General features: G+C 35.9%; 1 protein-coding gene across 1 annotated transcript in view; it reads right to left on the bottom strand.

Annotated features, from left to right (window-relative positions):
- The window catches only part of LOC113226753 (metabotropic glutamate receptor 3-like), a 201552-nt gene extending 190108 nt beyond the window's left edge, over nt 1-11444 (bottom strand). Inside the window, exon 1 of the mRNA XM_026459482.1 lies at nt 11387-11444. The gene's annotated coding sequence lies outside the window, so the exon portion shown is untranslated. The remainder of the gene's footprint in view (nt 1-11386) is intronic.
- Nucleotides 11445-14242: the final 2798 nt, after the last annotated feature.

Below are 14242 nucleotides of genomic sequence, written 5' to 3'. Positions count from 1 at the left end.
TATATTGCAATACTTATAGCTTCAGCAGGTAACTTAACTATGTGTCTACGTCACAATAAAGAATTCAGGGTCCTTACCATGAACTCTTATTACGATTCAGTTTAGGACCTAAAATGAATCGTAGTGAGACAGCGCTACATGAAGCGTATATCCCGATTTTTTGTCATTACAAACCTTTGCTGAACCGTAATAAGAGTTCATGGTAAAAGACAAGGTCTCTGAGACGAACCAATTTTTTTAATTTTCTTAATCGATTTTGTAGTTTTTTGCTATCATAATTGGCGCCTAGTTGCACCTGTGCAACCTGACTGTGACTTAATTGTCGTGTTAAAGATACTTTAAAAAAATACAACTTTCGTAAATGGCAACAGCCAAACATGCTATTGCATATTATTATGAACAACAAAATATTAGTTATATTTCGTAAGATTTTATCACAATTTATTATATTGGTTTCCCAGCAATGTTATTCAAATTTCGTGACTATTAATAAGGGTGCGATGTTATAGGCACATCGCCTTCACGGCACATTTCACAATATTCCAAAAATTCAAAACATCATCAGGTGTTATCATAGAATTGCCATGTCGTTCCGTTCAAAGGGTAATGCACACCCGGGGTTCATTGTTATTCCGAAGAGCGACTCTTATACCCACCGCGTACAGCCTTCGCGAAGTACGTGTGGTCGCGCTATTCGCTTTTTAAGATAAGTATACAAAATTGCTGTATCGTGTACTTTTTACATGTACGTGGGGTCCATTTGTGAGCAAATTTTCTTATCTTTGTTGTTAGCCCGTTTTAAAATTGTAGTTTTAAGAACTGTGGAGATCTGTTACGCATTCTACTCACATTAGCAATCCAAGTCGAAGATCGCTCGCAATCCTTGGAACACCAACCTGCATGGGGCCAGCGCGGCGGGCTACGGTCCAAACATTATCTTTAGAAAAGACATGTGCCCAGCAGTGGCGCATATAATAGACTGCTGATGAACAAATGAAAATTGTAATAAGCTGCTAAGGCTTTTGAAGTGTACGGCAGTTGGTTTGTGTTCCCAAGAACTGCAATCAAAGTTTATCTTTCCTTTCTGAACGGTGAGTGACCATTGCGGGTTAATGGAACTCGCGTTAAAACTTGAAATGCTCTTACTTCGAGAGAACTACTTTCAAGTTGCACTAGTTAATTAGCCTCACTAAAAAATTCTAAAACTATTTCTGTTGGGTCGCAATTTAGGTCGAAGTATCAAACACTTGCACTGAACCAAACTATTAAGGGTATAAAAGATACCAGACCGCTACCCCTAACTCAACGAGCTTGAATACTTCTCATGGCTTGGACGAGGTTGTGCCTTCTCCGGATTTTAGGTGTCGCTTCGAACCTAGTGAAAATTAATATTCTTAAGAGTGGTTTTTAAGTATACGTTAGCTAGTTAGGCGCTCCGCCTGCCGTAAATTTAAAACTTTTTTTAACTAATTATATGACGTACACTCTCCCGTAAGGGAGTTTTTAAAAATATTATTAAATTGAGCATCAAGTATATTAAAATAATACAATAGTATATACATACATACACATTGGGGTGCGCAGAGACCACAGCCTTACACTTACTACGATCCTGACACGCTTTAACTTGGCCCCATCCCCACGCATCAACGCCTTGATGCACGTTCGTCGGCTAAGGATACTCTTGACTTGCTCTCTCTTTAGGATATTCTCAATTAGGTCAGTTTCGCCGCGATTGGCCCTCACCATCTTACGTAACATTGAAATTGAATGAACTAAATAGCTCATTGAAATGAATGATCTCTATCCTTTATTGCGCCAATTGTCCTTTATTATGCAATAGTCACAAAAGGAGGTGACTTTTGCAACTCTTCATGACCCGCTTTGTTTGAGGGTTTCTATAATTTCTTAAGGAATATGTACAAATTTGGCAGCAATAACAGTTTTAGTTCGTTTAGCTGGGATATTCTGTGGGCAAGATGTACAGCTATTACATGCGCCGTTTTAGAATGTTCCACAGATGCCCAATGGGATTCAGGTCGGAACTTTTGTGAGCCAATCTAAACGGCGATCGGTCAGATAAGCGTATTCAAAATAATTAAATAATTTTATAGCATAGAAGACATTGTAATATGAACGATACATAAAATTGTCAACAAATGGTGTCCCATATACAGATTCAAATAAATGACAGTCTATTTAACCCGCTCGGTGTGCTCGAGCTTTATCGTCCATGAAAACAGCAGCAGCACCTGACACGGCTTGTAGATGTTGTACACGAGGAATTAAGATGTCTTTAATGTATCGTTACCTATGCATTAAGAGAGTTATTTTCAATGAATACTAGCTTCACACAATCTTCGGAAGTAATGCTGCCAAAACGTAACAGACCCTTCACTGTACGGCGTAAACTCTTCTAAACATACCGCACCCAGCGACGCGGGTTCTCACCGAACGAAGAACTACTTCACTGGCTTCATCAGAAAATTAAACCCTACTCCACTCCACAGGTGTCTACGTCGCACAATTTTGAGTAAACCTCAACCTAGTCATACCCTGTGCCTGAGGAGTAATAGCAGTAGAGCTTCTCGTGAAAGAGTTTCTCCAGGGAAGTATTGCCACCTTACCTATTTCTGCCGTCAAGCAGTAATGTCAGCGTTAGTGTGTTCCGGTTTTGAAAGGTACGGGTGCTGGTGAAATTACGGGCACATAGGACTAGTCAACTTATGTCTCAGGATGACGAGCGCAGCGGCGGTGATCCTTGCGATTTGAAGCTCTGAGTGGCACTGCAACTGTTATGGACAGGCGTGTAGCTTACCATCAGGCGCATAACTTCATCGTCCCGTCACGTGATAGTATAAAAATATAACTTAGGCCCCATAGCTAGGTTTAGATTGTGTATTTTTTAGAAGTTTCCTCATGGTAAATTACAGGCTAACATTTACAACTCTAACTTTTTCGATATTGTTTTTGGTGTTTATGTGGGTTTTAATGTGACGGTTGTTTCTGGGCTAGTCCATTTTCTTCCCGATTTTGGTCTTCTCTTGAATGGGCCGGTTTGTGGAAATCGTGTCCAGGACCTCTGAACAGTCCCATATCTTTCTATATAGGTTTTGTTTATAGTGCCCTTCCCTACCCGCCCTACGGACATACGAGAAGGGCACTATAACCTGTGCGCGCACAGGAACCTTATAAGTTCAGGTTCTGACCCCAGATCAGGCAGTGTACAGTGTTGTCGCAGACCTGTGTCACTTGACTTCATCCGGTTCTCCCTCTGGAGAACTACTATACTACTAGCCTCTGCTAGTGCCCCTAGTGAACGGCCCCGGGTGCACGTACAGTACCCTCCCTATTTTTCATATAGGACCTCTGAACAGTAGAGCAATTGATATCAAACGGTTCCGACATATAACATTAAATGAAGCCTTCGTCACTACATTACCAGCGAGTGCTTTTGTTATCTGCCGTAATACGGTATAAAATTTATCACAAAAAGCAAATTTTAGCAATTGAACAGCAATATCAATAAATAAATAACACGACATCCAATCACGCAACAAATCTTCAAAAAATAAATCTTTTTGTTAAAATCGAATTTTTTAGATATAATAAAATTTTTCAAATTTAAAGTTTTGTCTTACCTGCCAGAATTCTTTTACGGTAACCTACCACAAAGTCGAAAATTTTTTGTCCGAAATAACGTTTGTTCAAATGTTCATTACACCGAAAACCGAATTATAACGAAACAGTTCTTTCAGGACATATTGAATGTTTATCGCAGGCACGATTAGGTTTGGTTAGGTTAGGTTAAGTTACGTTATTTCTGGAAAATGTCATTTCGAACTACTGATAGGTAACCCTCTTTTACGAGTAGTGAAATGTTTTTGCTTATTTGTACACATAAACCTCTTCTTTATAAGATTTGAATAATTATAAAGAAAAGTTGTTTGTTCGTGAATTTAGCAAAATGGTTTATTTCGAATTTAAAAATAATAATTTTAAATTCGTATTGTATTCTAAGGTTATATAAATTTTTTGCCAATTACGTGCTCCAACCGTGTTTAATAAAAGCACATTTTAGAATATTAATTACGATTATCACTAGTTACACACAGATGGTTGGTTGCTGCTTTGAAATAGTGTAAGTAGCCTGCGCCAAAACTCACCGTCACTCGTAGCAAGATAACAATACCACCTTAGAATAATAACACACGTTATTATTCTAAGAATACCACTTTGTTTGTAAGAAGACATAGTAATTGTAAGCATCACCTAAATTTACATAGAGTATTATGCCGATAAACTTTGGGTTTTGCATGTTGAAGTACGGAAACAATACTTTATGAATAAATAGTAGATTATAATTATATTCTTAAAGTTCATAAAGTGCCCTTTCAGATCTATGATCAAGATCCAGCGGTAAAAGAATAGCTATGGAAGTGACAGCGATCCTGACCACTTGACATCGATCTGCCAAACTTCGTAACTAATAAAAAAGGTGTTACTCAAAAGTTTTGCTGGTTACACCAATCGATGGTAATTAATTGACTTAAAATTATATTGAAGAATTTGAAATGTTATTGCATCGGTATTATTTATGAGTACATCATTGAAAAAGTTGACTTTAATTTAGTTTTATGATTGTATTAATTGTATTATGTTATTTGTTGCAAGTTACCAAAAATATACCCTCAATATTATGTTTGTTTGCCTAATGTCTGGCAAACAAACATAATTATTGAATCTCAAACGGAAGCTTCAGTGAGGTTCGTTACTTGATTGCGGCGAAGACAAAATAGAGGTTATTGATTTTAGTAGTGTATGCATGTTTGTGTGACTGTATGTATGTTCACTGTCCCTTTATATATCAAAGCTACTGAACCGATTTCAACATAGAATGAGTCGTCGGATCAAGTCCATTGGTAAAGTATTCTAATAGTAACTGTTCCAAAATAAATAACTGATATGGTGACGGAGTATGTACAAGAATATTTTTGGGCCTCACATGCCACATTTTGCCACTTGTTCAAAAACGTATTTAAATAATTTGAACATTTTATGGCGCACGGAGCCCACCAACAAAGAGGGACATGGCCGCTGGAAATGGCTTTAACATTTTCTGTCACACGTAAAGTGTACCCCTCCGACTTCTTTGCGGTGCGCTCCAAACTGACTGTAATCTGCCTAGTGGATTGTCCCTCAACGAACAGTAAACTTTCAATAAATGTAAGAAGAATCAGCAACCCGCATCAACTAACATATAGACAGTTTTTTAATATGTGATGACCTCGGTGCTCCAACGATTTGCAATGTGAAAGCTGGATGAGGAGGTCTTGTGTTCACTTCCTGGTAGAACTGATTTGGGAAAAGCTTTAGGTAGTGGCCCTGGAGTGAACTCCGTTTCTCTGGAACATCGTGCAGGAATTCCCGAATTTATCGCCAGGTGATAGCTGTGGTTTTTCTGGAACATTACTATTGTTTTAATACTGTGTTCATCATCGTCAACGCAAATAAGTCCAAGTACTGCACTCGTCATTGGCATGGACGTCGTATGTGAACTTTTAAATTATCTTACAACCGTTATACCTATCTCGGTTATTACTAAAAACTGTAAATAAAATATAAACTTAAACTACTTTATAATACATTCCTACTACGACAAAAAACACGTATACTAAAAAGCTTAAACCAAACAGAAGGAAACTTCAAGTTTAATCCCACCAAAATACGTGTGTGAAAAAGGGGCCATTTTTAGAATAACAAACAAGTGTCGAAATTAAACAGGAAGTTTAAATGGGTGCCAGATTTAATTAGATCCCTAAAACTCGACAACGGAAATACTTAACAATTGACGATGTGCATATCGACTGGCATTTCTTCTCTTCTTGTGCAACTGTCAACTATTTTGTACCTTGCACAAAACCTTTTTTGTACCTTTGCACCTTGTAATGTCGTTATTTTGTCTTTTAAATTATTATTATGTTCTTCTTTATTTTTCTCAGCCTGTTGGCTAGTTTGAACCACGCTTACGGACCGAAATCAAGTAAATGCCATATGGCGTATAGCTATCTTATTATTATTGTTATTATCGTACGAATCTATTAGTATGTAATTTTTGAAATCGGAAAATCTATTTAAAGGCTTTTATTGTAACAAAAAACAACCTGTCATGTATCTATCGCAGTCATTTACAATGTTTAAAGTGAGGAATTCTTGCTTGATTACTGTAAAGTTTCAAACTTGGTAAAGTTTCACAATCGGATCAGTTCATTATGATATTCAAATTATAGGTGTGAGATGTTGTATAATGTAAATAAATAATTTCTGAGTAAATTTTACGACGAAAATAATTTTAATATTGAGAGACACAAAATGGCAATCATAAAACCATTCCGAATACTTATTTATAATTCTGAAAACATAGATAATAAGACGATGATTTGTGTTTCTGGATACATATAACACCATTCAGTGGTGCTGCCGCAATATTAAACGTGGGCAGTATTGGACAATATCACTTTTTTTACGGTATGGATAAGTTCCATATAACCCATTTAGCGCCGCCGTACTCTTTTGAGTACAGTTAAACATTGTATCTTCGGTTTAAAATTTCTGTATTTTATAAGATTTTTGTGGGTATTTTTCATTTTGAGGAAAACAACTTAATGAAATAATAATGTTTTATGAGGGTAGATCTTGAATTGTGTCATTATGACCATCGCAAATATTTAGAACAGAACGTCGTCGCAGGTAAGTGTACATTATTGTTATGTATATTACAATATTTGGACTAGAACATGTTTTCAATGAATATCTCAATTTAGTACTTACCATTGCATAAAGTCATATTTAGTATAAAAGTCAAATGTAAGTATTAGAGAAAATATGTTCTTGCAAATAATGCTGTACTCGTCCGAGTACAGCGGGAACTAATATGCGCAATTTTTTTTCTTTTAGTTTGCTAACAATGACTTCAAAAAGGTTTGAGGCTATTACCAACTATAAGGGATTAGAAGACGCCATTGAAGCCGTTTTAGATAAAAGCGATGATGAGGCTAAATATGATTTTGCAATTCTACCACCACCACCTAGTGTCGAGAAAAACTCGAGTCTAACCCAGCAGACCACAAAATCTTCTTTGACAACTTTTTTTCTAGTTACGATTTATTGATTGACTTGCGGAAACTCGGATGTTACGCTACTGGTACAGTGCGTGAAAATAGGACTAAGAAATGCCCTCTAAAGAGCACAAAGGAGATGAAGAAACAAAATCGAGCTGATTATGACTATAGATTCGATAAAACAAATTAATTATTATTCGTAAAATGGAAAGATAACAGCATTTGTACGATAGTCACCAATTATGACACGATTGAACCAATGGGTACAGTAAAAAGGTGGTGTCCTGTAAGACGCGAAAAAGTCGATGTTGGTATTCCGCATTTGTTCCAAAGTTACAATAAAGGAATGGGAGGAGTCCTAATGAGCTTGACCAATCTATATCGCTTTATAGGATTGCTATTCACTATTGCTATTATTCAAAGAAATGGTGGTGGGTCCTGTTTACTTACATGGTAGACATGAGCATATCTAATGCCTGGCGTTTATATATTGTCACTCACGATGACCATATGGACCAGCTATTGTTTAGGCGTAATCTAGCCCGATATTATTTACGGCAAACCAGTCAAACAAAAAGTCACCCTTCGTCATTTACAGTACGAGGTCTGGCGCAAGATGGCTTGGGACACCCTCAAACAATGGAAAAACAATTGCGCTGTGCAGTTTGTCACGCAAGAGTTCGCTGGCAATGTAAAATTTGCTTAAAAACTCTTTGTATAGAAAGAGAGTATTTTGAACATTATCACCGCTAAGTAGCCGCTGTACTCGAACAAGTACACCCCTCTAAAATCATCCAAATAATAAAAAAATGTCTTTTTGCTTTCTATTGTGCTTATTTGTGTTACTAATGATTAAAAAATAAATGTTAATGGTTAAGATACCGGTAGTTTTCTTTTGGCGCTTAATGGGTTAAAGGCTATTGACCGTTATGCGTATTCGATTTTGCCTATAACAACTTTATAGCACAATACAAGACGTAGTAAATGATTTAATTTATGTGAATATATTTAAATGACTTAGCATGCTTATTTTACGCGTGATTATATTTAGCAGAACCAATAAATAAACCATACCGGAACAACGCATCGGGAGTGCCACAGAAAGCGTATAGAGTCATCTTTTCTTTAACGTTACACTTGCCAAAGGCAACTTAATAATGTTCGCTGATGATACAATTTTATTATTTACTAACACCTGAAAAACTTGCACAAAGCTGGTCTTCACAAAATCACAAATTGATTTAAGGGGCAATGTAGTGGCAAAGTTGAGTCGGGTTAATCGATTGCCAGTAAACGAAAATAAGTGTCAGGTGATCACCTTTACGCGTAAACGATAACCTCTGCTTAGTAGATATAGTTTAAATGAAGCTCCTTTGGATAGAGTTAGCAGCATTCGTGAACTTGAACAATATTAGATGTCAGTCTGGATTTCCATACTCATGTGACTGAAATGTGCAAGAAAACGCAAACCCTTAGGTATCATTATGAGAACTGCTTCACAATTCCAGAACAATAGAGTGGCAAAAGTTTCGTATAATGCGTACGTTCGCAGTAAACTTGAGTACGGCGCTATCATTTGGGATCCTCACGAAAATAAATGTAACCTCATAGTGAAACGACTGCAACGTCAATTCGCTCGATGGTTGTACAAGAGAACTTATGGGTATTATCCGTTTCTCTGCCCCTCTTTGTTTGTAATAGCCAAGGTTGATTTGGAAACGCTAGAATTTAGGCGAAAATGTATACTCGTACACACTAAAATGGATAGTCCTGACATTCTGAGGAATTCAGTATTCAGGTGGCCACTCGCATCAGCTGGGACGAAGCTGGCATAGCGTCCAGGCACTGACAGCTCGCGCTGCGAAGATCATCGGCGACATGCTCGCAGATCGCTATGACATTGACCTATTTGCTGATTCCTTTGGACAACTTAGCTATAGAAGGGAACGTGTTTTTAAATTACTATAGTACTGTAGTATACGTACAGGATTTTTTTTTTTATTCATAATTTTTTTTATTTTATCTACACACATATCATGAATTCTCTTTAATGTGTTCAAAAACCACAAATTACGACCAGCGTAAAGGTAAACTGTTTTGTTAGAACAAATTTCTTATCTGTGACAATGTTATTATTGCTTCATAATAACATCGAATTCGATGTTATTATTACGTTAAAATTTCGAACATCTCTGAAAAACAAAACAATTTAATTGGACCTCAATTCTAATATCAGTCGAGATGAAGTTTTATTCGAAATGAATTGTCAATAGCAAACAATTTTGACAACTTCCCACATTGACTTACAAATAAATGGACGACGGGTCTAATACAAAAACCACGAAAAAAATGTCCCAAGTCAACCTATTTAAACGTAGTGACATGTAAAGGAATATGAAAAAGCTAAAACGTTGAATTTAAATTGTAATGTCATCGCAGTACTGTCTAATTTTGCTTGCCTCGCTGTCAGTCGAACAAACGAAGACTAAAGCGTGAATGACGCTCTGTATACGATTTTAGTGCCCTATAAGTTCGGACACTTTTTAGCGCGGACCCGACGTCCATATAATTGTAAGTCAATGACTTCCCACGTTATTTGATATCGAACGATATGATAGTTGGGGCCGATTTTAGTTTGTCTATGAATTAAAAATAAAAACTACGGTTGTGTGTTTTGCGTGACAAAAATGTTTATTTGCCGCCATTACGTCAGCCGTAACATGCGGTTCCTGAATACATCACAGAGAGCTTATAATATGTATGTAGATAAAGCAGTGTGCACATAATTAGGCATTAAAACACTCGTGAGATGTGTTTATGAAGTTCGCCTGTCGGCTCGTTTCATAAACCCTCACTCGTATTTTATATTTGCCTTTCATTATGTAACAGTCACATAAACTACTAAACTGGATTAAAGTTTTGACATTTTAATTTTATTTCATTGTATGTTAGTGTTGGTCTAAGCCTGTGGGTGTTTTGAATACGCTCCGCGAGCCCACTCGCACTATTGCATATAAATAAATAAATAAATGTATAAGATTCTACAACTAGATTCTGGTTCAAATTCAAAAATTGTCATTTAAGAGGTTTAAAATTATAGTGTAACAAAAACTTTACACTAAGTTACAGCTTCTACAAAAAAATCTATGGTAATGACCCATTTTGTACTCGTAGGTTGTCTTGATCTATCATATTGGAAATAAATATTGTAAATGATAAATGTGCATAAATCTTTATTTACAAGGAGCAAACCTAGAGTTTCAAACTTCTCCGGGCAATTTGCTTTACGAATGAGTAGTAGAGCAGAATCTATGTGTCGATTTCAAGTGTAATTTGCTTACCTATGAAATAACATGTTTATTTCAATCGTCTACTCGATACAAATCATAACAGTTTTGAAATACCGAACGCTATTAGAGAAAAAAAATCGGTGCGACCTTGTCATTAAGTTCAAATTTCTAGAATTAAAGAGAACCCATGCTCACGGTATTTCCTAATTGAAATTTACTACCTAAATATCTAGTACTTTTTCATGTTTCTAACGACAGGAATAAAGACCGTTTTGTTGTAACCGTAACTTATAGCATAGAATAGCTATTAAACAAGAGTTTCAATTAATATTAAATATTTTTAAGTCATAATTTAATTGTAAAATTAAAGCTTGTCAAAGAATAAATTTATCGACAGCGCTATAGTGTTGGTAAATTTTATAACACGATACAAAATATTTGTGTATCTCAATATTTTTTTTTAGTTAGTAATAATAGCTGTAATTTGGACATTGTACGCCTGTCCTGGGTAAGAATTGTAAATCATGATGATTGTTATATTTTTACCAGATCATACAATAAATTGTTTTTTATTTTTTAATTGCCTTTTTTATATATAACCAGGCCCAATTTTAAACCGGGTTTTATGGACGGTCAAAAAAGGTCCGCTGAGGAAGGGTAAAGGGAACCTTATATAAATAATAAAGTTGTGTGCACGTGTGCATACAAAGTTGAAAATAACTCGAATTGTAATGTATCACACGCTCAATGCGTCGGTCTATTTTCTGAACTTCAGCTGACATACCAGTGTATGTCTAAAATATATTTTATGTTGTAGTTTTCTTTATAGTGAGATAAATCATAAATATAGTTAATTTAAAAAAAAAATCAAAATTTAAACCAGTAAGCGAGTTAAAAATAATGGTTTTTTTAGAAATAAAAAAAGTCCCTTAAAATCTGCAATTGTACAAAAATAAGGCGATAAAACCTACCTACCTGTCTATCGGTGTCCCGACACTATCATACTCAGAAAACCAGCACTTCTCTCGAGGCGCACTAAAAACTCGTAACTCTATAAGTCGCGACACTCGTATTCAGAATACGAACTCGAGACGAGATCGTCCGCGGGACGACACGAGCTCGCGCCGCGGTAGCTTGCCCAGCACTAACGAATATCAACGCTGTACAGACAGCCACAGGGATGTGGAATTCAATGTAACAGTGCGTTTGAAATTTTGGTGGTTGTTGGGGAACCTAGAACTATTTCATAGTTACGTAATTTGTTTTTGCTGTTTAACTAATTTAACTTTTACGTATCTACTGTAATGTTTCGATACTACAGTAATGTATTTGTCGCTGTCGAATTATCACGCCTCTACCTGCTGACACTCTGCCACAGGAGAAACTTACTTGCCACTCTTTAAACTACTCATTTGAACGCTTTGTAAATTACATAAGGTGTAATTTTTAAGAAATAATTTTGATGTGATATGATTTTGATATCAGGACCAGTGTACTCGTACAAGGCACTGTACAGGGAGAAGCCATTTTTCATAATCATAATCATATCATTTATTGCTTTATGTGGTACAAAAGGTCTCAAATCTGTTATTACATTCCAACATAAGCCCTGTAAGGGCACTGCAATTAACTTACTTCACTATACTAATATTAAAACTAATAGGTACACATAAATTCATGTCAACTTCACTTACCTACTATACTGGACACATAATATCATGTACTTTTATTATCGAAATACTCTTTTAGGTCATAGAAACAGTTCGAGAGCAAGTAACTTTTCAGAGCGTTTGCGAACACGTAATTATTTTCAATGTTTCTTATTCTAAGAGATATTTTGTTATAGACTCTTATGGCCATATTGTGTGTACCCGAGCTAACAATTTTTAAATAAGCTTTTAGGTTTATAATGTCTTATAAACTTTGCACAATATGTGATTTCCTCATGGCGTGCATGTCGCGATAAGTTCCTAAGCTATTTTATATCTGCATGGTTTAACATAGCAATAAGGTAGGTTTATTTTAGTTGAAAAACATTACATATTTCTTTATGATATCAAGTGACGGGACGCACAAGTCGTGCGCCTGGTGTTGAGTGACACGCCTGTCCATAACAGTTGCAGTGCTATTTAGAGTTTTAAATCCTAAAAATCCGAGGGACACTATCACTGTGCCTGTCACTTTGAGACATAACTTGACAAGTCTCATGTGCCTCATTTCACCAGCACCCTTACCCTTTAAGACCGGAATGCAGCATCGCTCACTTTACTGTTTGACGGTAGAAATAGACAAGGTGGCAGTAGGTCCCTGGACGAACTCTTCCACAAGGAGCGCTACTGCTACTAAAATATATAACAATAAATAATAATTTATTTATTTTCCATATAAGGCCCATACGCGACGCAAATAGAAACATTTCCATATTATGACTGAAATTGTTATTTCAGATCCATAATCACAATATTGTAAGCATGACTTTATTAAGTTTGCAAATACGTAAAATTGTTTCTTGCGAATTATGTTTTATGTTGTTCGAAACCTCTCGCTGTACAGCTGTAGATACAGCAGCGTAGTTTACAATTTACACAGTATTTATTGTATATAATTATAACTTTATTCACCTAGACAACTATTATTGTTTGGAAAGAATGGGTAATTTGACAACAAATTTGACTTCAGAGGTGTAGAACAGTCATTTAGGCATTTTTCTATTGTAGGTGAAACAATGAATATTTCCAATTGTATTTCTTTCTCTATATATAGCAAAACTAAGTTGAAGTTAATTTTTTAAAAGTTATATTCGTTCTGGTTTATCTTGTTCAGACACTCATGCACATTGATGTATGTAAATTGTCAAATAACAAATTGCGCTTTGCGCCTTTCACACTGTCTGTGTTGGCTATATTGAAATGCGAGACTGATTATACTTTTGTATACAGGGCGATGCGCACGTGCGGGTTTGGAATGTTGATTAAAAATGTGATTAAAAATAATATTTGTAGGTAACCTAAAAATCCTTTTCATGATAACATTATTTGCGAATTTTATTCAACGGATTTTTATTGAAAATATGTATAAACAGGTGTTAAGTCATTAATAGATTCAGGCGTTACTTTGCGGTAGTCCATGTTAATAAAAATGGAAATAAATAAATAAATAAATTATTAATTTACTTCCATTTTTATTAACAGGTATTGTGGTTTTTCAAAATTTGTATCCTGCGTGTTTTCTATACATACGTGTTAGGTCAGAAATCGAGAAATGTTTACCAATACCGTTGAGTGTCACTGCTGGGCACAAGGCGTACAGAAGAGAGACAAAGTTAGTTTCTCAAATAAACTTATTAAATAATTTCAGTATATCACTTTACTTACTTACTTCGCGACCCGAAGTGGATCTAGGTCTCCGACACCAAAGTACGCCATTTCTGTAGGTCTTGAGCCAATTCCGACCATTCGGACACATTCAGTTCCCTTGGGTTTTTGCTGACTCCATCCTTCCAGCGATAGTTTGGTCGGCCCACTGTTGCCCCAAATACTTATTAAATTTAAATAAACTTTCTTACCACACGACCTAACCGGCGAAGTCGGGCAGATTTTATTTCCCCGATTACGTTCCGCTCAGACACTACTAACTTCTTCTATCTCTCTATTGAATCTGGTCTTCCAATTCCCAAATTCTCCTTTGATTGGTCCCAAAATCTTTCGAAATATCTTCCGTTCCGCCACTAATATTTGTGCTCTTTGTTTTGTTAGTGTACACCACTTTGCTCTTTAATTTTATTTGAGTTTTGGTACTTAAAATAAATATCAACATTTTATTACGATTGAC

The sequence above is a fragment of the Hyposmocoma kahamanoa genome, unplaced genomic scaffold, assembly GCF_003589595.1.
Source record: "Hyposmocoma kahamanoa isolate Upper Pololo Valley unplaced genomic scaffold, ASM358959v1 200, whole genome shotgun sequence".
Lineage (NCBI taxonomy): Eukaryota > Metazoa > Arthropoda > Insecta > Lepidoptera > Cosmopterigidae > Hyposmocoma > Hyposmocoma kahamanoa.
Note: the sequence above shows the minus strand (reverse complement) of the source record. Positions and strands in the feature narration are given on the sequence as shown.